The following is a 27,625-nucleotide window of genomic DNA, read 5'->3' as shown; positions in this document are numbered from 1 at the left end:
ACAAGATACATATTATACTTCAATTTCTCTTTTAATTCACATAGCTTAAGATGCACAAAAATTTCCTTTGTTTTTTCAAACCCGTGAAGGCTTTAACTGAGCCGCGGCATTACATATAACTTACTTTGGAAAAAACTAATAAAAATATTCATATATCATTTTAAAACTTTAATATGAACAACTAACTTTTCAGGATCAAGAATTAGGGCAGGCCATGGTGGCTCAGAGGCAAGAATGCTTGCCTGCTATTTCAGAGGACCCGGGTTCAATTCCCGGTGCCTGCCCATGTAAAAAAAGAATTATATACCATGGTTTGTTCTCCAGGATAGACTATATATATAAGGTCACAAAATAAGTCTAAATACATTAAAAAATATTGAAAGAATGCAAATGTATCATCTCCGATCCAAGGAAATGAAGCCAGATGAATAAGAGAGGGAGAAATAGGAAATAAATAAATATGTGGAAATAAACAAAGTACTCTAAACAGCCAATGAATCAAAGAAGAAATCACAAGGGAAATTAGGAAATCTCTTGAGATGAGTGAAAATAAAAACACAGCATACCAAAACTTATGGCATATAGCAAAGACAGTGCTAAGAGGGAAATTTATAGCTCTAGATGGTTACATTAAAAAAGAAGAAAGATTTCAAACCATAGACCTAACCTCAAAACTGGAAGAACTAGAAAAAGAAGAGTAAACTAAACCCAAAGCAAGCTAAAGGAGGGAAATACCAAAGATAAGAGTGAAAATAGATGAAATAAAGAATTAAAAAAAATAAAGTCAACCAAACCAAAAATTCATTCTCCGAAAAGATCAATAACATCAACAAACCTTTAGCTAGACTGACAAGGAGAACAAGCGACACGGCACAAATAACTAATATCAGAAAAGGAGGACATTACCTCCAACCCCACAGAAATAAAAAGGACTCTAAGAGGATATCATGAACAACTATAGATAAATTAGACAACCTAGATGAAATGGATAAACTCCTAGAAACAAATTACCTACACTGAGGCAAAAGAAATCAAACACCTCAACAAGCCAATTACTAGTAAACTAACTGAATCAGTAATCAAAAACCTCCTGTGTTAATTTGTAAGCTGCCAGAATGTGATATACCAAAACTGGAATGGCTTTTAAAAAGGAAAATTTAATAAGTTACAAGGTTACAGTTCAATGGAAGTGAAAACGTCCAAATTAAGGCACCAACAACAGGTTACCTTCACTCAAGGAAGGTGGATGGGTCAGGAACACCTCTGTCAGGGTAGTCATGTGGTTGGCATCTGCTGCTCCCTTGCTCCTGGGCTCCATTGCTTTCAGCCTCTGTTCCTGTGGGGGTTCCTCACTTTGCTTCTCTGGGACTGGCTTTCATCTCTTGGCTTCCCTTGGTTCTCTCCAGGTTCCTGGCTTATTTAACTTGGGGATGCCTGCTGGGCTCCAACATCTCCAAACTTCCGTGTCTCTGTTCTCCACGTGTCTGCATCTGTGCCAGTTCTGCTGTGAAGTTTCAGTTGGCTCTGAGGCATCTGTCATTTCCGTCAGCTCCTGTCGTTTCTCTAGGCTCTGTTGTTTCTGAAGTTTCTCCAAAATATTTCCTCTTTTTAAGGGTTCCAGTAAACTAATCAAGACCCACCTGGAATGGGTGGAGTCACATCTCCATCTCATCAAACGTTCACATGCTAAATTGGGCATGCCATATCTGCATGAAGATAATCTAATCACAAAGATTTCAACCTACGTTATTGACACAAGATTAAAAGAAATGGCTGCTCCCACTAGATTGGATCAAGATTAAAACATGGCTTTTGTAGGGTACATAATACTTTCAAACCTGCACGCCTCCCAACAAAATATTAAGTTCAAAACCAGATGGCTTCACCAAGGAATTTTTTTTCCATAGTTGACATTAAGTGCATTTTTTCCCACCTATACCACCCTGTTATTAAAACCTTGTATTAGTGTCATCTATTTGTTATAACTCATGAAAGAACTGTCTTAAACTTGTACTATTAACTCAGTACATCATCCACAACAGAGTTCACTGTGTCACACAGACCCGTTCACAGGGGAATTTTACCAAGAATTAATGCCTATCCTGCTCAAATTCCTCCAAAAATCTGAAGAGACAGAACACTCCTTGACTCATTCTGTGAGACCAACATCACCCTCAGAGTACAGCCAGATGAAGATGCCACAAGAAAAGAAAACTACAGACCAATACCCATGTGAATAGAGGGCAGAAAATTTCAAGAAAATACAGCAAACCAAATTCATCAGCACATCAAAAGAATGTATACACCAAGATCAAGTAGAATTTATCCCAAGTGTACAAGGGTGGTTCAACATTAAAAAAATCAATAAACATACTACACCATATTAACACAATGAAGGAAAAAAGGCAGAAAAAGCACATGACGAAATCTAGAGCTCCTTCTTGAAAAAACACTTAGAAAATCTGTAATAGAAGGAAACTTCCTCAACATGATAAAGGGCATATATGAAAAACTCATAGTTAACATCATATTCAATGGTGAAAGAATGAATGGTTTACCTCTATGATCAGGAACCAGACAAAGATGTCATCACTGTTATCAATTTTGTACTAGAAGTTCCAGCTAGTGCAATTAGGCAAGAGAAAGAAATAAAAGGCATCCAAATTGGAAAGGAAGAAGTAAAACTTTTTGTATTTGCTGGTAGCATGATCCTATATACAAAAACTCCCAAAAATCCACAAAAAGCTACTGGGGCTAATAAATTCAGCAAAATTCATTCTACCAGATCAACAGGCAAAAATCAGGAGTGCTTCTATACTTTAGCAATGAACAAGCTGAAGAAGAGATCAATTTTTAAAATTCCATTTATAACAGCATTTTAAAAAATTAAATATCTTGGAATTTAAACAAGGACATAAAGGAACTGTGCACAGAAAACTACAAAACATTTGCTTTAAAAAAGTCAAAGAAAACCTAAATAAATGGAAGAACATTCCACATTCATGGTTTGGAAGACTAAATATTGTTAAGCTGACAATTACAATTTGCGATCAAAATTTCAACAACCTTCTTTGCAGAAGTGGAAAAGCCAATCATCAAATTTATATGGAAGGGTAAGGGGCCCTGAAATACCAGAGCCATCTTGAAAAAGGAGAACAAAGTTGGAAGACTCACATTTCCCAATCTTAAACAAACCCACAGTGATGAAAACAGCATCATAGTGGCACAAGGACAGACATATAGACCAACAGAATCGAACTGAGAGTTCAGAAATCAACCTGTGGATTTGTACCATACCATACTTTTCAAGGGAATGAAATCACTTAATTTAAAAAAGTAGACTCTCTCAAAGGAGAAATTAAAAGTGAATTTCCTTTCAGGTTGAGAACCAGATCAAGAGGCCCACTTTCTTTGCTACTCTTCAACATATGTCAAATGTGAGAAGCCAAACTCTAAAACTCATTTGAAGAAAATATGGAAAACTACCTTTGTTAACTAGGAATAGAGACACTTCCTAAGCAAGATCTAGAAGGAAGAAAACATGGATGGATCTGACTGCAACACAACGATTCTTCTCAAAAAAAGATTTTTAAAGAAAAAACTAAAAAAAGATTTTTAAAGAAAAAGTAAAAAAATAACTAAGAAAATATTTGCAATATCTAAAATTCAAGAAGAAATTAACATCTAGAATATACACCGTAAATTGCGGTGTGGGGGGGGTGTGCTGGGGGGGTGAGAGGAGGGATTAAGAAAACAGGTAGAAAAAGAGGCAAATACAAATGCCCAATTCACAAAAGGCGACCCCATAAGGATAATAAGCTTATAATGGGATAGTAAGCCACACTGGTGATCAGAGGACTGCAAATATGATTAACATATCACACTATGCCCAGACTGCTCCATCTGTTTCATCAGATTGGAAAAAATTATAAGGTCAGAAAATATCAAGTGCCAGCAAGAACACGCAGAACAGCAGCTGGTGGGAGGGTATACTGGTGCAGCCATTCCAGATAACAATCTGGCAGGACTCAATGAAATTATGTATAGAGGGAGATGCTCTGTAGAGGATACAGAAGGGTGAGCGTCATCAGGGAAACAGATCATGAAATGAAATGAGAGGTTCTGCATGGGCCAACCAGGATAACGTGCCATGAACTGAGGCTTTCAGTCAAGTCTGTGATGGTTTAGGAAGGAAAGGAAGATGGGAGCCTTCAAATCCATAGTCATTCATTGAACCAGTTCGCGCTGAGCCCCTGCGTGCCAAGTCCTGTGCCCCACGGTTAGCAATGGAGTGGTGAAGATCATGTCCCTACCCAACCAGAGCCTCCACTCCACCCAGGGACACAATAAAAAGCACATGAATAGAATAAGAGTGTGATGACTCCTGCAAAGGAAATAACATGGGTGGTTGCGACAGTATTGGGGCAGGGGGAAGGAGGTTGCTACTTTTCAGGGGATTGCAAAATGGGGGGTGGGGGTGAGTGAGAGGGTTCTTGGAGAGACAGAAAGAAAACAGGCATTCAGCAAGCTGGGGGAGGAGACCTCTCAATAACTGCATTCAAGGTCATCAGAATCCCTGGATAACAGGGGGGATGCGAGCTAAAGATAACTTTTAGGTACTTCCTGTAATTTAACTCCCAGGAACAACCTTGAAAACTCCTGTCACATAAAAGGAGACTGCAATGATTTTTCTGAGACTCCCATATATTTTGACCAAAGGATTCAACCTTTTTAGGCAGAACAAGTCACTGCCAGTATGAATATTCTATTGTCCCTAGAAAAGGTTTCTGGAAAATTACTAAACTATACAAACTTTTCCTTCCTTCAACAAACGTTTCCTTCACTCATTATATAGAAACCAAGTGCTCGGGGTTTTTTCCCCCAACATGATGCCGGGAAATGAAGATAAATTCAAAATTTCCTGCCCTTAAGGAGCTTACCTCAATTTTATAAGATTCAGGATTTTACTTACCCATACACTAACTGATTCCTTTGATTAAAAGCCAACATTTGCTACATGTTTGCAACCTGCCAGACACTGTTCTAAGAGCTTTAAATACAGGAGTTCATTTGCTACCATGGCATTGAAGTACTATGTATTTTCATTTTATAGAAGGAAAAACAAGTGGTAAGAAAATTGCCTGCAGCCAAAGAACTAGTTTAAGTGGCAGAGCAGAGTTTCAAATCCATATCTTCCAGACATCAAAGCCTGTGTTCTTAACCATCACGCTTCTATTTCTGCGGGAATCTACGCCGTGGCATTCAAAATGTGGTCCCAGGTCACCAGTACCTGAGAACTTCCTAGAAAGGCAAATTCTCAGGACCCACTCCGGACACAGAAACTCTGGCGAGGGGACCCAATGATCTTAGTTTGACAAGCTCTCCAGGCAACTGAGGCCTGTGAAAGTTTCAGAGCCACTTTTAAACTGTTCATGCCAAACTTACATTAAAGGTGAAATGATCCCTATTTGAAATATTCTAAAATGTTAAGTTTTTCTCTTATTTAAAATAAGTATAAATAAGTCAGAATGTTTCCTCATTTCCTTATTGCACAGCAATTCCTCCCAAGCATGGGGGAAGAAATGTCTAATTTGTACCCTGATTATACCAAGTAAAAAAAAAATCAGGAACTGAGCTAACTTCAAACATGAAAAGAGCACGGAGGCAACAAAAGAATCTTCAAAAGTTAAATCTGGAGCCATATTAGGGAGAGAAAAAAATAATATTTTGAGTATCAGCAGTCGACGCTTGAGAAATCTTGGGCTATAATTCCATAATCCTTTTTATCCTGGGCTCAACTCCAAATGTTTACATCACTTCAACAAACTTCCAGTTGCCAAAATAGAAATTGCAATCCTCCGAAATGCTTGATTCTCTCAAGTGAAATTGCTTTAAGTACACATACAGAGGAAGTCTTTCAAAGAGCATGTATTTATCATGAGCAAAGTTAATTGCTACATAATTGTACATCAGCCACGCTTACAGTATGTAATACAGCAAAAGGTGCTAAAACCATCTCTAGCATCTTTCCTAGCCCAGCCCTTTACAGTCTTCTACCTGGCCCTTCCCAAAGCTGCATTAGATTAGGAGGCCTCTTCCCACACACACCAGCTCCGCCCCACCCCAGCCAAGCCCTTGGCTTGAGCAGTCAGCTCTCTGGGTATATCTAGTTTGTCTCTCTAACAAGGCCCTTTAAGAAAGGGATGGAAGATAAATTATCCTATGTACATTCACACACCTACTCTAACTTACAAATCTATCAGATGCCAAATAACTCATGTAAGTTATCACTTGCATACTCATTCATTTGTAAAAATTCAGGGGTCTACATATTTCAAAAAGTAGAAACATAAATCTGAAGAACAAAAGAGTAACTAGCCTGAGTGTAGACCATGTGACTTCAAATGTTTATTTTTCTGATTAAAGACACCAAAGGTTCAGAGATCTGAGAGAAGCTGGCACGTGGGCAGCTTTTATAATCAGCCTGGCTACTTATAACCACCCATCTTTCAAAGCACACACCCAGGGCTGGCAACACTGAAAGGAGCTCCTTTACTAGAAGGGACCCTATTTATTTACCTCTTCCCAAATCTCTTGAACACCAAAGCTGGTTCTAAGAAACAAATTAACCAATACTCTTCTGCCCCAAGTTCATTACAACTGAAACATACACACCAATCACTGAAAAACCTGATCATTTAAGTTCCTATTCTGCCTTTTAAAAGTCCAGCATTTTCTGCAAAACCTCTCAAAATGCAATTGTCCCAGCTAGTCCTCATTCTCCATTAACACTGCGATTTGTATAACTAAAAAGGGAGGAGACAGAACTTAATCAAAGTAGCAGCTATGTTTTCTTATTTCCCTTTGGAAACAATCAGTAACAAATAATCCAACCAATAGCAAATAAACCTGACTAACAGCTCCTTCTCTAAAGAGCTCTTCTCTTTCACAAGTAAAGCAAGCTGATAGCAATGCTTTTCTAAAATAACAGAAAAATGTATTAAATGAGCCTTCAAAAAATGCAACTGTAGGGCGGGCCGCGGTGGCTCAGCGGGCAAAGTGCTTGCCTGCTATGCCGGAGGACCTCGGTTCGATTCCCGGCCCCAGCCCATGTAACAAATACGGAGAAACAGAATACAATAAAACAAGAAAATGTTTAAAGATGTTTCCCTTTCTTCCTTCCTTCCTTCCTTCTATCCTTCCTTCCTTCTCTCTGTCTTTCCTTAAAAAAAAAAAAAAAAAAAAATGCAACTGTAAAATCCATTTTATATGCCTAAAGTTTTTTTTTTACTTAAGTCTCTGTTCATAGTAAGTAGCAAATACATTTGTTATACATTTCCACTTTATTCGGCAACTTCTTTTAAAGAATCCATGATTTATGAGCGCAAAGCATAAAACTATGCTCAAATCGTTCAGTTGCAGTTCACATAAAATTTCAACATGCACAAGCCATTAAAAAAAAACAGTTGAAAACACACATGAATAAGGACCAATAAATCCACACTGTGGTGTGGGTTCTTGACAACTGGGAACACCAGACAGCTTTGTCGAAGTTATTTCTAAAATTACTAACAATTTCCTTTGCTTCAAATTAAAGTTCCCCTTTCCTTCCAAATAATCCATTTAATAAAACTGGCTTAAATCACTCGCAATTGCAACAGTGACAGAAACAGTTGCATGACCTTTAAGTCTGCCAGTGAAATGTTTATTAGAAAAAAAAATCTGATTGAAATTTCCAATAAGCAGCACCCAGTGCCCCATCTAGTGGAAGTCATATTATGTCATAATTAATTTTTAAAAGGAAAGCTTGTGAGAACCCTTGATAACCAAGGAGGGGGGAAAGCCTCGAGTGAGAACACAAGCAAATACTTTACGAGCAGCTAGCATCTCTTTCCAATTTCCCACACTGCAAGAGGGCTGGCTGGGCTCACTGGAGAGAGGACCCATTTTCCCTATAAAATAACAGATGGCAAACATTTCTTTATGGAAACCTTTGCTTGGGTGCTAGAAATTTTGACAGAAGAGTAACAACTACGTGAGGGCAGTAAAAGTAAGAAACTAAATAAATAAAGGCAAAGCTAAGCAGGAAGGGCATGCAGAAGGAATCCCTATATGCTGCAAGAATAAGCTACCCAAACAAAAAAGAATAAGTTATATCAAAACGTACATGTACTATGCAACAGGCATGGTGCCACGGAAACAAGGGATTACTTCATAATTACAACAGCTTCTTTCCACAATTCATAAGACATTTCCATGTTCCTGACAACTAATAAAGCTAACATAACCTAAGAATTCTCTAGAATTCCCTAATCATTCAAGAGGTTATCCCCAGCTATCTGTCTAAGCATTATGCCAAACTAATACCCAAAGCTCCCATTCTTGGTTTTTCTAATTAAGGAAGAAATGAATTTTGTATCTTTTACCCTTATATTCAATATATACTAAACATTTCCAAAATCAAAGTCACAAGTCATGGCCAAAATATATTACACTTCATTTTTCTTTGCCTTATGAATAATTATTGCAATCCAATTCAGAAACCATTTATAGTCCTAAAGTCCACTGCTGGGTCAAAGATGCAAATGCAAACAAGATAACATCCTCTAATTTGGAAAACCTCACAGAATTTCAAATAGAGATTTTCACATAGCACTGACAGGTTTCATTTGTTTGTTCTGTTTTGCCTCTGCAAAAAAAAAAAAAAATCACCATTCTGGTGAAATTCAAACCATTTAAGCAACTGAAAAAATAAAAAAAAAATAAAAAAAAACCTAAGAGATGTGAGCAAAACGTTTTTTGTTCTGGCAGTATTTCCTTATCTGGAAATAACCATCTCTGGCTCACAAACACATGATCAAACTGGTATGCAGAAGCTAGCATGATGGTGGGAACTTTACCCAGATCATGGATTAAAGCCATTACAGGTATTAAATAAAGTAGGAGTCAAGTGACCTGAAGGGAAATTCCTTTCAACTCTACGGCTTTCCATGTACATACCTGCAGAATGGGCATTCTATGCATTAACTGCCTGCAGAGGAGCAGAAGAAGGACACAGTAAAATTGACTGGGTGCTGTGTGCTTCTCAATTAAAAGTCCTGCATGGAAATCCTACTGGGCAGAACCAGAGTGACAATGGAAGGAGAAAGCAGCGCTGCAAAAGCCATCACTGCCACGACTGCTAAAACCCCGTGACCTGCATCATTTCACCTGCCAACAAATGAACGAAAAAAGCTGCACTGAGCGTGTCAGAGAAAAGGTAACAGCAATTCCAAGTGATTATTCACAAGGAAATCAAATCACATAATTGATTGCCTGGGACTTATCTGCAAAGCGTTACAGCGTGAGTAGCAGGTGCATTCCCAAACCTGCAGCCCACAGATGGTTTGGAGAGGCGCTTTTATTCGAATGCTGTTTTCAAAAATCAGAAGAGGAAAAAGAAACACAATTCCACTCCCACCCATGACAGAGTGCCTGGAATAAGGTGCCACCCCTACGGGCCCCTCGCCCTACACAGGCATTCCCCGCCAACATTCCTGCCCCCTCATTCCCGCCTCACCCTTTCCCATTGAGCCCAGACAAAGGTGAGTCACACTGCTGGGTCCACCTGTCACTGCAGGAAAAGCCCCCAAACGAGTTCCCATGAAGTGCTGCTTTTCACGGAGAAATAATAAATAAGTAAATGATGTCCCTGGGTAGACTGCGCTGCCAGGCGCCGGTCCCCGGAAGACGTATAATTAACACTAGCCAAGAAGAGGCACCTCCTCAGTGCTTAAAACAACAATTCGCTCTTCCCCGGGCTCAGCGCCTCTCCCTGCGGCCCCGGGGTCCCGGTCGCCGCCGCGGCCGCCCCCGGGCCCGCGCCCCTCCCCCGCCGCCGCCCCGCGCCTCCGGGGCCCAGCGCCCCGCTGCAGCCGGGGGAGCGCGCCCGCCGCCCGCACCCGCACTCCCACCCGCCCGGGCACCCGGCCCGGGGCCAGACTAGGTGCCCCCAGCACCCCAGTACCTGCTGCGGTCCCCGCGGGAGGCGCCGCTCGCGCCGGTCCCCGCAGGGCCCCGGGCCCGGGACGAGCAGGCGGCAACCGCGGCCGCCGCGAAGGACAACCCGGGGCCAGCCGGCTGGGCACCGCGGCGGCGGGCGTGGAGCGCACGAGCCTGGAAGGAGAGCGGCCCCGCCTCCGCCCGGCGAGTAACCGGCTCTATCCCCGCCCCCTGCTGGGCGGGGCCGCGGCCGGGGAGGCGGAGCGGGGGCCGCCGCCGAGGCTTTGTAAGAGGCGTCCGCTGATAGGCTACCATTGGGGGAGGAGTCTCGGGTTTGCGGGCCGCCTCGCCGGCAGAACTTCTTCGTTGGTCGGCAACGGGAAACAAAGCCGAGCTCTGATTGGTGATGGCCCTGCGGCTCCTCCCACCTTCAGTCTGCAGCTCCGCCCCCACTCGGCCGCGTCTCTTGCCCTTGGGTAGCGTCGCAGGTGACTGCAGGATGGGGTGAGGTCCCTGCGCCAGCAGCTTCCCCAGGAGATCCCGAAATACCCAGTGCCCTGTGCCAACTGAGAGCTTTCTTAGCTTTCGGTATGAACTTGGGCAACAACCTCTAATCTTTAACAGCACTTGGATTTGGAGAGATCTCGTTGGTATTTTTTAAAATGCTGCATAAGATTCAGAGGGAGCTTGTCATAGTCAAAGAAAAAACATAAAATGTTTTCACCTTTGGCGAGATTATGAGAGACCTTTTCCTTATATACCTTTCTGTGTTCCTTATTGACCGCGTGTTGCTTTCATAGTTAGAAAAAAAAAAATCTAATAGGAAATGAGTAAGATGCAAAGAGTGGCAAAGGGCCAGCCTTAGGACCATCGGAGGTTAACTGTTCTTCAGTGTCCCCATCATCTCAGGGCCCTCGGAACAACTGGCACTGGTATCAGCCCTTCAGCTCCCGAAAGGATTTTACAAATATGACTGAGTGCCGTAGTGTTCATTTCTGAGTAACTACTATTTATTCAACACATGCTCTAGATAGCCCAACATTGCAAATAGAATTATAGGAAAAATCCGGATAAGAAGAGTTGTGAATACAAAATAAAAAATAAATAGAGCTTTAAACAACCAGACAAGAAGTGCACTTACAGAAAGAAATCCTGCAATGTACATTGGAAGGCTAGTCTACTACAGAGAACTATAGGAAGAACAGGGATGTGACAGCACTTCCAGATGTGACATAGACTTTGGGAATGAAAAGATGAGGCCTGGGAGGAAGTTGGGATTCGGATCAGTGACCCATAGTTAAAGTAATCTGCGCTGTCAGACCATATCAGGCAAGCCTGTCCTCCCAGGCAGTTTGGGGGTGGGGCGGGGGTGGCGCATGTCATTTAGGGACCACCATGGTAGCAGCTAAATCACCTGGAGACCGGCTGGCCTGGCCATTCTACTTGTACATGCCATTCCCATGAGGTTCTGAAACCGGTTGTATGAAATTATGCTCTTCCACCCAAAATTCCACGGATTATATAGTGTTGAACAAAAGGGGGATTGACAAAAGGAAGCCTAATGAAGAAAAGGGATGTTGAGGTGAGCATGAACTCGAAAAGAAGTAAGGGCAAGAAACTTGATAGAAAGAATGAAGCAAATCCCTTTTCACTCTCCTTTCCTGCAGATAAGATAAAGTTCTTTGGAGGACACAATAATCTCATCATCTAACAAAGCTTTTGTTTGTTTGTTTACAAAACCCTCGTAATAATCGGACAACTAAATGTTAGTCTGAAAATATGCATCCTGAAGAATCCTCAGCAAGTCAGTGTTGAGATCTAATTATGTTGACATTATGTAAGAAAAAAAGGAGGAACTTCGCATTGCCTAAAAGGAAAAAAATTGGAAAGAATACCTTCTAAAAATTTTTTTCCAAAATAATGCCTGAAATTCCATTACTAACATTCTTTTTTAGGGATTAATTGACTTACCTTTAAGGTTATCCTTTTATTAAATTACACATCAGACAAGTCTTCAGTATTAATCATCACATATTAATTCCTTCAATGAAGTAGGCACTCTACTAAGCCCTCAAACAAGACAAACTTGAGGCTATTTATCCTTAGAGGATAGATAACTAACAAGTAAACAGATAGCATGTACCTGGAGAGATAAAGGCAAAGAAGAAAGTAAAACAGTGACTGGGGGGCAAGGGGTGTGGAAGTGCTACTTTGAGAAACAAGAGAGAAATGCTTAAGGAGGGGTCATTTGGCCACCAAATGAGAAGAAGCCAGGTATGCAAAGCTCTGGAGCTCCAACATTCCTGCAGAGGAAACAGCAAGTACAAAGGCCCTGAAGTTGGAAGAAAAGTGATATATTGGAGGAACAAAAAGGCCAGTGTGTCTAGGCTGGTGCATAAGGGGTGTGGTATGAGAAGAGTCAGAGAGAAACAGAGGTGTATGCCATGATGAGAAGTTTGTTTTTCATTAAAGGATTCCTGGCCAGGGTAACATCGAGCTGCTAACAACTTAGAGTAAAATCATTCATTCTTTTTAAAGTTCCACCAGAGAGGTGGACATTCATTCATTAGGTCTGTCCACAGATCTAAGAAGAACTTATTAGTTGCCAGGGCCAAGGCTAGATTGGAGGATATAACAGTGAAGAGACCCAGCCCCTGGTGGAGCTGTAGACAAGGCATAACCACCTAGGTGATAAAGAAATTAAGGATGCTTGTAGAACACAACCCTAAAAGGACCAAGGAAATCGTCCTGAGGGAAATGAAGAGTAAGCTGAAGAATGAGTAAGTGTCATCCCAGAGAAAAGGAACATGGTTCTAGGCTCCGGGGCCAACAGAGAAGTGTCTGGCAGATGGCAGAGAGAAGGGGTTTAAGGCAAAGCCTTAAAGGCTACTGCATAAGAGTCAACTTTCCCCACCTTACAAGCTTATCTTGTGTGAATGGCCGCAGAGTGTTGAATAATGCATAATGCATGGGAGCTGCAGCTCAGCAAAATAAAAGTCATTTAAATAGTGGCTACCCACTCTCACCCCAATATTCCTTTTCGAATAGTAAAGGCTAACAGTGTTGATCCTATTTGATGACAATTGGGACAGAGTGGAAGCCCTTAGAGATGTGTTCTACCAGCTCTAGTCTTTCCTTCTGCTTTTGGTATGGCTTTCTTTTTATAAATTGAACTTACAACATGAGCAGATTTCTATAAAGGAAGAGAGCCGGTCAGGGCAGACAGCTGGGAATCAGGAAAAGCCAAAGCATTTGGGTAGACTCAGCTAGTGGCAGCGGGTGAGTCAAAAGATGCAGCAATGGAAATCAGTAAATAAAAAGACCATCTTTTAAGTGTGCAGCACAATGCCTCCAAGCCTCTGAAAAATCATCTCTGCATCCTAGTAATAGAGAGTCTGGAACTTAATTATGAAGATAATAGAACCTGCGGGCAAAAATAAGCTAGTGCTCAGAAGTCCATGGAGAAGTCAGCTGTAGCTGCCTCTGTTTCTAAACCAGTCTCACTCACTCCACTTTTGCTCTGCTCCACTGGCTTTCTCAGCTCCAAATCCACATGTCAGAGTAAAGCTGCCCCAGAGCCACAAGCACAAATACACGCACAGGGACAGATCCACAGAAAATACAATTGGCCCAACCCACACACCCCCCACTACCCCCACCAAGAGTACCAGCACGGCTGCCAGAACCCTCCCTATCAAGCGACAGCGATTTCCCAGAGAAGAGGCACCAGGCGGTTTACCAAATAGGCATTTGCTGTGACCTCTGCGTTTTCAAGCTCCGGGTGCATCTCCTTCCCTGTGGTTTCACAGAGACCTGAGGTCAAAGCTTTGATGGAAGCTGCCGGCATTCTCTTGAAATCTCTGTCCTTCGTTTGTTTCCCACACACCGACCACCTTTGTTTCTTCCAGTTTCAGGTTGCCATTCCCTAACAGGTCTTCTCCTAATTTCCCTTTTCCCTGTCTGGTGCATGCCTCTTGACCTCAATGTATTTAAAGAGCAAAAGCATGTGGTATGTTGGAGAACATCCACGGATGATCACAGCGTTGCTGGTCCGATGAGACCAGCTCTGAGAACAATCTTGGATCGGATGTAAACAGACAACGAGTTCAGTCGGCCACTGTCCCTCCAAAACGTGTTCCATGGGGGGAAATCCTCTGCCACCCCTGGAGGGAAACTTGGCCCGTCCCTTAACTTCCCTGGCAGTCCCCAGGTAATGCAAAGTCCTCTGGTCAATTTAAGCCATGAGATGATTTCCCTCCCCAGCTAGGCTCTGAAGCAAGCAGGCCTCTGACTGCCAGGCAGGGGTGTTGGCTTCTTCTCTCTGTCACCACAGAGCCTCCCCCCAGTTCCTAAAGGGAGGGGAAGAGAGTAGGGCCCAGGGGACAGCAGGTGAAGACCCACCTGGTGCTGTTACCTGGAGGGTTTACCCTCTCTGAGCCCGGCCAGTCTGCAGCATTGTACTGTCCCCTCAGGTGCTTCCTGACATCCTTGGACCTGCACTCCCAGCCCTGCTTCTTGTGGCATGGGCCCCACCCGCTTGTCTCTGACTGCGCTTTCCCCTTGGTTTCCAGTTTCCCACAGATTCTCTCTGTTGGGGAGGGAAGATGGAAGGTCCCTTGGTCCCTCAGGTGTGCCTCTTGAGCAGAACTTAAACTCCTCCAGGCCAGCTTTCTCATGAGTGGCTCTGGTCCTCAAGAAACACTCAGACCTGCTTTATTTCCTTTGGCTATAGAAGCCTGTTGACTCATGGTGCAGATGGGTCCATGATATATTCTCTATCTCCCTGTCTCTCTGTCTCTCTCATTCTCTGTCTTTGCCTTCCTCTCTCTCCCTTTCTCTGACTTCCTCCTCCCTGTCCCCCTCTCTCCCTCTTTCTCTGTGTCCCGCTCCTCTTCTCTCTCTCTCTGAGCTGCTGCTTCATCTTTACATATCCCAGGTCAACATCAGACACCCCAACCCCAGCGCACACACAAATTCAGTTGTCCTCGTGTCTCCTGGGCAGGGATCATATTAGTGCTTCCTTCAAAGAAAACTTCTTTGCAGGTCCCTTACTAGTCCCACTTCCTCTGCCCTTTTATGATCCCATTTTGGGTGAGGTCCAAGTTCTTTCCTCCAAAAATGTGTTTCTTGCTCTGGCAACTTAACTTGAGAAGTTCAGATATGCTGGTATCTTGGTGCTTTAGTCAAACTTTCATTTCACGTCCTGTTATACTAACGTGAATCTGCAGAATCTACTTTTGTTAACCAACACTAAGAGCTGAGAAAACGTGTTCTCTAAAATCACGGTTGTTAGGAACTTTGCTATTTGAAATGATCAGTGAGGACAGAGCACCTGCTCTTGCCTGGAGGACCAGAGGCTGTGGGTCACTTTGACACAAAGCAGCAGCCCTGGTCTCCAGACCAGGTGCAGAGCTTCGGTTCACAGGTTTTGGGACCCGGCACTCCACTTTTATCTTCACTTCGTAGTTTCCCAGGCAACAGCAGTCTGAGGCTGCCTTTCAGCCCAAGACTGATATTAACCTCTTTGGCTTTGAGTCTATCACACTGTTTCATTTAAATTTTACCTGAACTTCATCCCTCCCCAAATCCCCATAAAAACCCTGCCTCTGTTGGGTAAGGCTCTGGGAGGATCCCAGAGCCCTCTCCCTTGTTGTACCTGTTAGACTAACAAGAGGTTTGTTTGACTGTTGGGTTTTCTCACCAGTGACCAATTCTTCCCAGCTCGGGTTGCATGCTTTCCCAGTTCTCTTGGAGGAACCCTCAGTCTGCCTTCCCTTTTCCTGTCCATGCCCCCTCCTGCTCCTTGGTCACACAAGCTCATCCCCACCCCTGTCCCAGGGTCATCAGCAGAGTCCTGCCCTGCAAAGCACCATGGGCACACCACATACGGGGTATTGCAACATCTCTTACTTTCACCTAAAACAGAAACTAGTAAATTTCCTTGTACTGGTAATTTGCAGGAATTCCTATCTGAAGGACTTTTTCAAATTACACATGTCCTGAGATGCTGATATAATCCCTTCTACCATACACTTTCCCAGACACACACACCGAGCTCTAACTCATTTCAGCAGGATCCCTTTAGTGAAGGCTCAGCCCTCTCAGGTATATTTGGGAGGAGGTTAAAAAACTTGACTTTTATGTCTCACTCACAAATCCTTTAGGCCCCTTATCAAAATCCTAAATCTGTAAATTCAGGAATTGTTATTTTTCTCTTTGCTAAAAATATGAGCTTGAGCTTGCTTATTAGTGAAAGGAAGGAAGCTGTCACCCTGGTGGGATGAGCTTTGTCTGACACTCTCCATCGTGTCCCCTGCCCATCACGGTCTGCACTTGGTTAAGTGCCCAGTGAACATTTGTTGCATAGAATAATTTGGAACTCATTAAAAAATGGGAGAGTTTTAATCCACCAATTGAGCCTGAACAAGTAGCATTCATCTCAGTTATTAGCACTGGCCATGGTCCATTCTATTTGTCTATTTGGCACCTCTTCATGATTGGTCTCGGATACACTTTACAATTGGCTGCCACTCCAGGACGTCAGTGTGTGAACTGAGAGCCGGCTAATGACTCTGAGGAGTGTTGGAGAGAAAGGACAGCACATTCCGTGGAATGTCAGAGCCTTGATTCCCAGTGACCCCAGGAATACCTTTGTAGGAACCTACGTGTGGGCCCCGGCTCTGCCTGTGACCATATGTGTTATGGTAAAATGGCCGGAAACCTCTGGGATGAAAAACATATTCAAGATGCTGATGATGTCTTAAAAACAGGCATGCTAACCTTAGGAGATTCAACCTGTTATCACCTATTCTTTGGTAAATCATCCCAGATTTTCCTTATAAGATTTATGTCCATTTGATGGAGATGAGATAGATAGATAGATAGACACACATACATGCACAGACGTACATACATACACAGACGTACATATGTATATGAGCATGCATGTGTTTATATATACATGTATTTACATATGCACATGTGTACTTAAACACTTTAAAGTTTCTCATACTAAATCATTTAAACCTCCATGCTCTCACTTTCCCACACATGAAAAGCTATTAATTTGGTGTTTGAAGTTAGGATAAGAAAATAATTTTTAAATTGCATTTAGCATTTTTTAAAAGGCTAAAAAATCTTTCTTGTATGGCTGTAAAGTGATAATAAGTACATACCACACAGGACCAAAAATGAGTCATGGCACTTTGTAGTCACACATTGATTGTGTGAGAATAAAACAAAAGAAAAAAGAGCCTCTTCACTTTGTATTATTTATGACTAGAACAAGCATTTTACAATCAGAAAAAAAGGACATGGATAGAAAAATTGAGGAAAAAATACACATGTAGTGAAATGAGCTATTTAGAATATATATTTTATTAATCTTTGTACTGACTGTGTTGAGCTCACCAGGGAGCAAGCAAAATTACCTTTGCACTACTTATGTTCCCCTAGAAAGTACTATCATTAATTAATGAATAATGGCCTGGAAGACAGAAGCTTCCTCATCTCCCTACTTGAAAACAGTGGTTTCTCATTACACCAAGGATTAGGAGATGTGTTTGGAGGAATCATAGCAAATTAGGGAGTCATAAAAGCTGGACCCAAAGAAACAGTTCTGAAGAAGTCCCTATAAGGAGAATGTTTTGGGACTTCAGTTTGCACTTCCAGCAAAGACCATATGTTAGGAAACAGGAATCATTTGCTTCAGTGTCTCTATTTTCTTAACTCATGTAGCTTTCTCATGACTATCTTATTCATAATTCCAGGTTCTAATTATGCTTCTGTGAACAAGTGCTGAATAATAACTCATTTCAACTAACAACCCCTGTGCTGTTTAGAATGGCCAGTTCCTATTAGCCAATGCCAAGGGTTTTGATTTCCACACTGTTTCATTTCTCCTCGTTTCCATCGATATTCTTTTTTTTTTCTTTAACATGGGCAGCGCACCGGGAATCGAACCCGGGTCCTCTGGCATGGCAGGCAAGCACTCTGCCTGCTGAGCCACCATGGCCCACCCTCCATCAATATTCCTTTGTGTTGATATTAAGTCTTATTCAAGTTATTAATGGCTGACATTCATTTCAACATGTATTTATTAAGCATCTACTAGGTGTAGGTGTCATGGAGAATGCTGGATTAGAGGGAAAAATGCAAACATGCAAGGCCCAATTGGTAGCCCCTCTGAGCTCACAGAATTCCAAATTGTCATTTGCAGTCATTAATGCCAATATGGGCATTTGCCGAGCACCAGTCATCTCTAGCATAACATGGATTATATGAGCAAATGCATTGGGGGGAAAGGTGCCTGAAGGTGCCAGCTTGCATGAAGGGGATTAAAGCATCACTTAACTGAGAAGGTGAGATGAAGGAGGTGGCATTACAGGAAGCCTCCGTTCATTAAAGGCAGAGACTCTACCACAAAGTCCAGATGATTCTGAGAATCCGAGTTAGCCACCTGCCAAAGAGTTTCCATAGGAGATTCACTTGCGGTAGTACCAGACTGCACACAAAATCACAGTCCCAGTTTAGACACCAAATCTAGCGGCGTGGTCTTGGGCAGCTCAGGTACCTTACCACAGCCATTTCCTTATGTAAAATATGTGCAGCGATTCATCTACCCAGGAGGTCACAAACTGGAGTTGTGTTTGGCAGGCACAAAGTTGGTAGAAATTTGGATTCATTGCCAACATTTGAAAATCAGGAGGTTTCACGTGCAAGTCCAATTTCCTAGTTTCTCTTTTTTAGACTTGGAAGATTCGGCACGGCTGACCCACATTCCCGCATGGCGACAACTGCTGGAACAGAGCTGTGCCCCTGTAGACCTGACTTGTGCTTTCCAGTCCAACCCACCACACTCAGCCTCCCAGTTTCCCACCATGCTGCTGGAAGTATTTGAGTTTACATGTCTTGAACCAGATGGTTTTTAAGGGTTTGTTTGCTTTTTTAAATTGAAAACTATAGAAATTATTTCAAAGTAATACAAATTTAAAATATATATTTCAGGAGGAATGAGGTAAATTCCCATGCAGACAGAATTCCAAATTATTTATGTAGAAACTCTGCTCTAAGAGATGGAGCTTACTCTAAAGCCATCTTTGCAGGTGAACTCACTGCCCTCCCCACTACATGGGACATGACTGACTCCCAGGAGTGTACATGTCCCTGGCAACGTGGGACAGGACTCCTGTGATGAGCCAGGACCTGGCATCATGGGATTGAGAAAGCCTTCTTGATCAAAAGGGGGAAGAGAGAAATGAGACAAAGTCTCAGTGGCTGAGAGATTTCAAACAGAGTCAAGAGGCTATCCTGGAGGTAATTTTTATGCATTATATAGATAACCTTTTTTGGTTTATGGTGTATTGTAGTGACTAAAGGGAAGTACCTGAAACTATTGAACTGTGTTCCTGTAGCCTTGATTCTTGAAGAAGACTGTATAACTGTATAGCTTTTACAATGTGACCATGAGATTGTGAAAACCTTGTGTGTGATGCTACTTTTATCCAGGATATGAAGAGATGAGAAAAGAAAAAAAAAAAGGATAAAAATAAATAAATAATAGGGGGGAGATAAAGAGTAAAAATTGGAAAGGTAGAAATATAGTGGGTCAATGAGAGGGAGGGAGAGTATGATATGTATGAGTTCTTTTTTTTTCTTTTTATTTCTTTTTCTGGAGTGATGCAAATGTCCTAAAAATGATCATGTAGAAGAACACACAACTATGAGATGATGTTGTGAGCCATTGCTTGTACATGGTTGGACTGTATGTGTGTGGATATTTCTCAACAAGAAAAAAGAAGAGATGGAGCGTAACTCCCCATTCCTTCAGTGTGGGCTGTACACAGGGACTTGCTTCCCAAGAGAAAAGCTTTGACAGGTGGGGAGGGGAGCACACCTGCACAGTGGGGAGGGGAGCATACCTTCACAATGGGGAAACCAGACAAGGACGGCTCAGCCAGGTGATCAAGACCAAACATCACCAGGGAGAAGTCTTGTCGTTGGTATGTAACCTTTATATGATGCACTGAAATGGCATTTTCCCCTCTGTGCTTTTTCTCCCCCAAGTCCATGATCTCTGTCTAATTATGAGAAAAACATCAGATAAATCCTAAATCAGGAACATTCTACAAAATGCATGACCAGTCCTCCTCAAAATTGTCAAGATTATTAAAAGCAAGGAAAATCCGAGAAACTGTCACAGCCAGAGGCTCTTAAGGAGATGTGATGACTAAGTGTGATGTGGTATCCTAGATGGGAACCTGAGACCAAAAAGCAACAAGAGGTAAAAACTAAAATAATCCAAATAAAGTGTGAACATTAGTTAATAATAATGTATCCGTTTAGTGTATCAATATTATTAGTACTTAAGATGTTAAAAATAGGAAGAAACGACTGTGGGGTATATGGGAACTCCTGTACTATCTTTGCAATTTTTCTGTAAATCTAAAACTGTTCTAAAAGATAAGTCATTTTTTACATAAACATATGGTGGTTGATGAAATCGTGTTCCCCAGCAAAAGACATGTTCTTAATCTTAAATCCAGGCTCCTACCAATGTGAAACCATTTGTAAATAGGACCTTCTGACAACGCTATCAAAGTGTGGACTCGTATGTGACTGGGGTCTTCTACAATCCTATCTAGGTGGGGTCAAACTGAATCAGGTGGGCCTTAATCCATATTTTTGGGGTCCTTATAAAGAAAGGAAATTCAGAGGTAGTCAGAGGAGCCAGAAGATGTGGAAACTAGAAGTTAGAGAAAAGGAAGAGGTCCAGGACAGCACCATTTGATGGTGGGTTGCCACCACCAGAATGCTTCCAGCTCGGAGAGAAAGCAGGACCCTGCTGGTGCCTTGACGTGGGACTTCTGGCCTCTAAACTCATGAGCCAAGCAATCCTTGTTTGCGTGGTATTTGCCGTGGTAGCCCTGGTAGACTAAGGGACATCCGTATGTGGTGTATGTGAAGGATAATGATGTCTCTCAATGAATCAGTGGAAGATTTGGACTTAAGGTTTGAAAAGAGGAATTCAGGTCAGTAGCAGCTGCAGCTTTTCCCTAGAGTCCTGCCTTTAGCAAGCCTCAGCTCCATCATACTCCCTATAAGGAAACAAGGGAAGGTTTGCCACACTGATGGAGCCCCAACGAGGTCAGCCTAATGTAGATCAGCTAAGAATCATGGGGTGTTTTACAATTTAGGGGCTGCCCCCTCTGCTGGCCGGCTAGCCCCATCCATGCACTTGGCCTTGGCACAAATTAGGGAAGGGCCCCTTCCTTAAGACGCTTCACCTTCGTCCACTGGAAAATTGTCATAATGTGCCAATTCTTTAAGAACAAGACACTTTACTGACACCTACCAGGAATGTATCATAATAAAAATAAAAACGTGTGATATCTGTGATGCAAATGCAGAGCTCCTCTGCACAGTGCTCAGCCTGCACAATGTATGCTGCTGCTCTGGGAGCCATGGATTTTATGAGCATCATGTCATTCAGTAGAGCCATTATATATCACAATATATAATTCTCCCAACAGATTGGGCATTCCAACAGTGGTGGCTGTGATGGTTTGAAAGTATTATGTACCCCAGAAAAGCCATGTTTTAATCCTGATTCAATCTTGTGTAGGCAGCCATTTCTTTTCATCCTGATTCAATATTGTAGGTGGAAACTTTGGGTTAGATTATCTCCAGGGAGATGTGACATTCCCACTTGTGGGTGTGACCTTTTGATTAGATGGAAATGTGACTCCACCCATTCCAGGTGGGTCTTGATTAGTTTACTAGGATCCTTTGAAAGAGGAAACATTTTGGAGAGAGTTACAAACATCAGAAGTGTCAGAGCTGACAGAGACTGAAGCAACAGAAATTTCAGAGCAGACCTGACACAGATTCTGAGATTTGGAGAACAGAGACATTTGGATATTTGGAAATGCTTGGAGCCCAGCAGACATTGCCATGAGATATTAAGCAAGCCAGAAGGTGGAGAGAGCCAAGGGAAGCCAAGAGATGAGAGCCAGCCCCGGAGAAGCAAAGTGAGTAACCCCCACAGGAACAGAGGCTGAAAGCAACGGAGCCCAGGAGCAAGGGACCAGCAGATGCCAGCCATGTGACTTCCCAGCTGACAGAGGGGTTCCTGACCCATCAACCTTCCTTGAATTAAGGTATCTTTTCTTGGATATCTTAGTTTGGACAATTTTATAGGTTTAGAACTGTGAACTTGTAACCTATTAAATCTCCCTTTTAAAAAGCCATTTCAGTTCTGGTATATCACATTCTGGCAGCTGCCAAACTAACACAGTGGATAACCATTATTTTGTTTGTCTCGGACTGAAGTAAAATAATCCAGCTCTTGGGTTGACTCTATAATTGCAATTTCCTTCACCTAACACACAGGGTTATTGCAGTCATCAAATGAGGCAAAACATCTAAAGTGCTGAACACTGGACCTGGCAGATAACCAAAGCCTCTGTTGATGTACGCACATCCCATCTTCCTTCCCTGCTTAAAAACATCCCTGGCTCCCCAGGCCCAGCCAGGAGGCTTGTTGAAAGCTCGTAGGATCATTCCTGTGTGAATATTCTCAGCTGTATAGTCCTGTATTTCTGTGTGCAGGGAGTTGGAAAGGTTTTTGCTAGCCTTGCTTAAATGAAGCCAAATCTAAAGTGAAGCCGTATCTTACACCATCTGTAAACAAACAGTATATGTTTTCTCTTAACAAATTATCTTGCAAGAAGCAGTTCACAGTTTCTAGTTTCTTTACAAAGATAAAACTGAATGTAATAGGATGAAGCTTTAAAAATCTCTGTTGGGGTGCACGAATAGTTCAGAGGTAGAATTCTTGCCTGCCGATGATATCTTTTCTTTTTTCTTCCTTGAAGAATATTGGTTTGCTTTATCCATCTGACTTTGAATGAATCTAATGAATCTGGTGGATGAATCTAACAAGATTAAATATCCTAAGTTGACTGTATCTTGAGCTATGGTTGGCTACAGTGAGGTAAATTCAGAGCAGATATATGAATGTTGAAAAATGAAAATGCTATTCATAAAAATTGACATTTTATAAATTGAGTAGATTGAAATACTAGTGATCAATGAAAGGGAATGATAAGGGGGTATAGAAAAAAATATGGGGAACAAAGGTTAAGATATATTGGGAAGACGGAAATAATACCAGTCAATGACAGGGAGGGGTAAGGGGAATGGTATGTATGAGTTTTTTCTTTTTTCTTTTTATTTCTTTTTCTGGAGTGATGCAAATGTTCTAAGAAATGATCATGGTGATGAATTTACAACGATGTGATGATATCGTGAGTCATTGATTATATACCAAGAATGGAATGTTCATATGTTAAGAATGGTCATGTTTGTATATTGCTATGTTTTGTCAATAGAAAGTTTTTAAAAATTGACATTATCCATCCCGGTTCTTCTTCTGGTGCCCTTCATTGCCTCAGTGTTTAAAATGCAGTGGGAGACTCTTTACTTATCTCCTGCAGTCACTATGTGGGACGCCTCTATGCACACGAGCCAATGTCAGTGGAAGGAAAAGTGTAAGAGAGGGATATGAATTGAAGGAAGAGAAATGAGTCAAGGGGAAGAAATGTCACCCAGGCCAAGAAGGTGGAGGAGAGCATTCCTTCTAGGAGTTGGGCACGAGTAAACTCTTAGAGGCAGCAATCAACTGTATATATTAGGAGGAAAATGAGGATTCCAGATGGCACAAGGGATTTGTATAGGGAAGAGCTGGACCACAGTGGAATGACCTGCACTGCCAGGCTGAGAAATGTGGACCAGACCTTAAAACCAATAGGAGTTGCTAAAGATTTTTGAGCCTGCAAGGAAAATAGTATTTTAGGAAAATTAACCTGGGAAGGGGAAAAGACCAAAGCAAAATAAAATAATTGAAATTTTTTACTGTTTTACTTTTTATAATAATAATGGGGAAAAGGACTTCTCTAATAAAGCTACTTAAAAAAAATCTGTTGAGGTTACCAGTATCTTATCAATAACAGGAGGAGGTCATATTTTGTCTTATACTCTTAAGTATTCAGAATGGGTCTTAAATCTTTATTTCACAATCATTGATGTGCAGTTATATTTTTCACTAATGTAGAATATGTACCTTATTTCTGCCTCAGCCTCAATTTAACAACCAAAAAAAGCAGTTTTGTTTTTTTTTTAATGGTGGTTTGATGCAAATGTTTCCAGTGCAGAGCACAGGAGGGCACCAGAAATGGCCCTAGTGAGGCTCATAACTGGAACTGAGATGCAATCAGGGAAAGAAGGAGCTTCCCTGTTGCTAAAGATGGCGGCAGGAAGAGACATGCTGCTGAGATCCTCTGAGACCTGAGAACACTGGGCCAGGAGAAGCTTCCTCCCTTCCAGGGAGAAGGGAAGCTTACCACTCCCAGAGCGCCAGCCCAGCCTGAAACTTGGATTGGGAAGGCCTGAAGCCTTAAGGTGCTGGTGGAAACCAAAAAGAAAAGCTGAAATTTCAAATATGTAAGCAATTTTCTGTCTTTATCTTTGGGTTAGAGTGTCATACAAAACAAAAGGTGACTTAATGACCCAAATGAAAACAGACATCAGAATGAAAAAGTATTTTTTTATGTTGTTGCTCTGTGTAGCTCAATTGCTTCACATTAAAGAAAAATAATAGCAAACACATATTAAGTGTCTTACCTGGATTATCTCGTGCAATCCTCACCATAAAAGCCATGGGAAGTATGTAATTATCCCCATTTTACAGATGAGAAAACTGAAGTTATATCATAGACCCAAATTGCCTAAATTTAGGTGATTCATAATTGGCAGGGCTGGGAATCAAATTCTTTGTCTTGAGTGAAAGCCAAACCCTCTAAGTGACATTCTCAACCCTTCAGATTAGGTTTTCTTTATAGAAATGCAGTTTAAAGAATGAATTTAAACTGCACTATGCCTTCAAGCCTTTACTTGGGTTTGCGGATACATGCGTGTGTGTCCAGCTATGCGATACAGAAGATGGAAACTTTGCTTTTAAGAGAAACTGCATGAGATGCTACATGGAATTTGCATCACTTCAGGTCAGGGCCACTTGACAAAAATGAATCACAGAATTAGGGAAGTGAAGCCCATTAGGCTGAGGGCTGGATGGGCTGCAGCTGATCCAGCTGATGGGGAAACCAGCCAGCTCAGAAACCCACCCATGGAGTGGGGGACACACCTGGAGAGCCCAGGGGAGCTCACGGCTAGGCCTTTGGGGCCACATGAGGCTGAAAGATGTCAAGGCGATACATGAAACTGTAGGCCTCGCAATAACCGCTGGCAAGGAGAAGTAAGTGCAAGAGAAAAAGTCCTGGTGGCTGCCTCGTACTGACTCAAGTATATAGGATATTGTAACCGTATAAAAACCAAGATGTCCTGTTCCTGTCCTGAAGGAACAGTATTAAAATAATCATTAGTTCAGTGGCATAGAAGTTATTAAAATTTGTACTGTTTCTCTAAAAATAAAATGTGTACAAGTGTGGCCCCAAAATTTTGCACAACAAACCTTTGAAAGTTCTCTCTCCCCATTTCCCACACCCGTTCATCATACACCCCCAACACCGCTCTGTGTTGGCTCTCACTGCTCCTCAGTCTGTGCAGATCTGGCCTTGCCTTGCCTTTTTTTTCAGTTTCTACCCTTTGTCCTCTTCCACAGCTACACGTCCGTCCTTCCCACAGCGTATCCCTCTTTGTCCCTGCTCCGGTTTCTCTCAACCCAAATCGTACATCGTAAAAGCCCCAGGAACTGAGCTGACAAAAGCAACATTCCTTTTAGTAAATATGAAAGTGGAAAAGCTATGAACACTCCCATGTTACTCTGACTTTTTGTGTGTCATGTTATGGATAAGGTCTGGTGAAATTTGGGTTACTCAGTTCTGCACAAGCTCTCCTCCGCTTCCATTTCCCTGCTAAGAAGTCCTTATGCCAACCCAGCCTGCCCAAAACTAAGCTCTGTATTTCCTAAACACAAGTCCGAAGAGTGCAAGTGGTGGGATGGATTTCAAACTCTGTGGCTGTTTCTCCAGGGCTGGAGCTTATGTGTTGGGTGATGAAGGCAAGTTATTCAACCTCACCAAATCCCGGGGTTCTCATCTGCAGAATTGGCACTCATACATTCATTAAACAGATATGAATTAACTACCTACTATGCACATTTTAGGTTCCAGGAACATGCAATGGAGAAAAAAGCCCAGATCTCTGTTCTCATAAGCATACATTCTAGTGGGATGATAATGGCAATATTTACCTCTTAGGTAAATTACAAGGATCAAATGAGATAATAAAAAAAAAATACCTAAAACATGTATGGTGATTAATACATGCCAGGATAGATTCTGAGTACTTGGCATGGGTTTTATTTTTTTATTTTTTTGGGTGCATGGTCCGGGAATCGAATTGGCATGGGTTTTAAATCAAGAGCTCTTCATTGTTGCTTAGTGAATCTTGTCAACCCCTTTGCAGAATTAAGTTTTTAAATATCTAAAACAGAATACATGGGATGAGAAGGGAAATAAAATATACCGAAACACAGTGGTCAAAACAATAACATGGTAATAAAAGTGCTTCTTTGTTAACACATTAAACAAGATCTAGTGACAGGTTTAATAATGCAATAGCTTTGAAAGACTAATGAACCTAAATGACATTTCAACATATCTGTGACAACTGTCATAGGATATCAAAATATCTATGATGTTCTGTGGTCACAAAGTCATAGTAGTAGCACAGTAGCTGGTTGTCTGCATTACTAGAAATTAGTGTAAATGAAGATGTAACTAATTTCCCCCCCAAGTTCACAGGCGCCCGGGATTCTCTCCACACACTGGTTTGTAATACCCTAGGGTTGAGAACCCTGCTGGATTCATTCAATCCTCACAGTAAACCTAGGAGGTAGGTAAAATTATTATTATTATTATCCCTTCCATACATATGAGGAAACTGATGCACAGAGAGGTTAAGTGACCTTCCCAAGGCTACTAGTAATGGAGCAGTGACCTGAACCCAGAATCTGGCCCCAAAGTCTGGGTCCTTAATGGGGCAGCACATAGCTTAGCATGGAGCTGTCCCCTGGTGAGGCTGATGGGCGCTAGCTGGTCGTTTAAAGCAATAATCACAATAAACAGGAGAAGACGCATTCATAGTAGAAGATATTTAGAGGATAAGGAAGAGTATAAACAGTGTTTCAAAAAGGCTTCAAGAGAAAAATCTGGTGTGAAGCAATATTATATGCTTATAGGAAACAGCATTTCCCATTCCTCTAAGTCTCCAAGGCACAGACAAACTGTCTTTCCATGTGACTACCCAGTCTAGAGGTGGGCACCAAGGACATTTGGAGAGCTGAGGATGCACAGAAATGTCCTTGGGTCTATCAAAACCTCCTATTTGCATTTGTATAAGCCATATCCATTATTGGGATTTTTCTGCACTTTCATAGGTACCGTCACCAAGAGGCCCTTAGGACATAAAGGGCCCAGCAGGAGAAACAGAAGAGAATACCTCTTGCAGAGAGGTCCTGCTCCAAATGAAGGCAGCTGTCTTCTTCCCTCCACCATTTGCAAATATGAGAAGTCAGAGGCTCTGGGGCTGGGTGGGTCCTGCAGGCATTTGATAAATTAGTCAT

General features: G+C 42.0%; 2 protein-coding genes and 1 pseudogene across 3 annotated transcripts in view; 2 read left to right on the top strand and 1 right to left on the bottom strand.

Annotated features, from left to right (window-relative positions):
- Window positions 1-10,086, bottom strand: part of MPP7 (MAGUK p55 scaffold protein 7) — a 240,271-nt gene extending 230,185 nt beyond the window's left edge. For both annotated transcript variants that reach the window (XM_077152940.1, XM_077152969.1), the window contains exon 1: window positions 10,007-10,086. The gene's annotated coding sequence lies outside the window, so the exon portion shown is untranslated. The remainder of the gene's footprint in view (window positions 1-10,006) is intronic.
- ANKRD26 (ankyrin repeat domain containing 26) overlaps window positions 1-27,625 on the top strand; it is a 1,272,391-nt gene that overhangs the window by 1,080,400 nt on the left and 164,366 nt on the right. The gene's annotated exons all lie outside the window — the stretch shown is intronic.
- Window positions 1-27,625, top strand: part of LOC143679887 (protein TFG-like) — a 149,079-nt pseudogene that overhangs the window by 16,411 nt on the left and 105,043 nt on the right.

The sequence above is a fragment of the Tamandua tetradactyla genome, chromosome 1, assembly GCF_023851605.1.
Source record: "Tamandua tetradactyla isolate mTamTet1 chromosome 1, mTamTet1.pri, whole genome shotgun sequence".
NCBI lineage: Eukaryota > Metazoa > Chordata > Mammalia > Pilosa > Myrmecophagidae > Tamandua > Tamandua tetradactyla.
The sequence above is the reverse complement of the archived record's forward strand: the minus strand, read 5'-3'. Positions and strand labels throughout refer to the sequence as shown.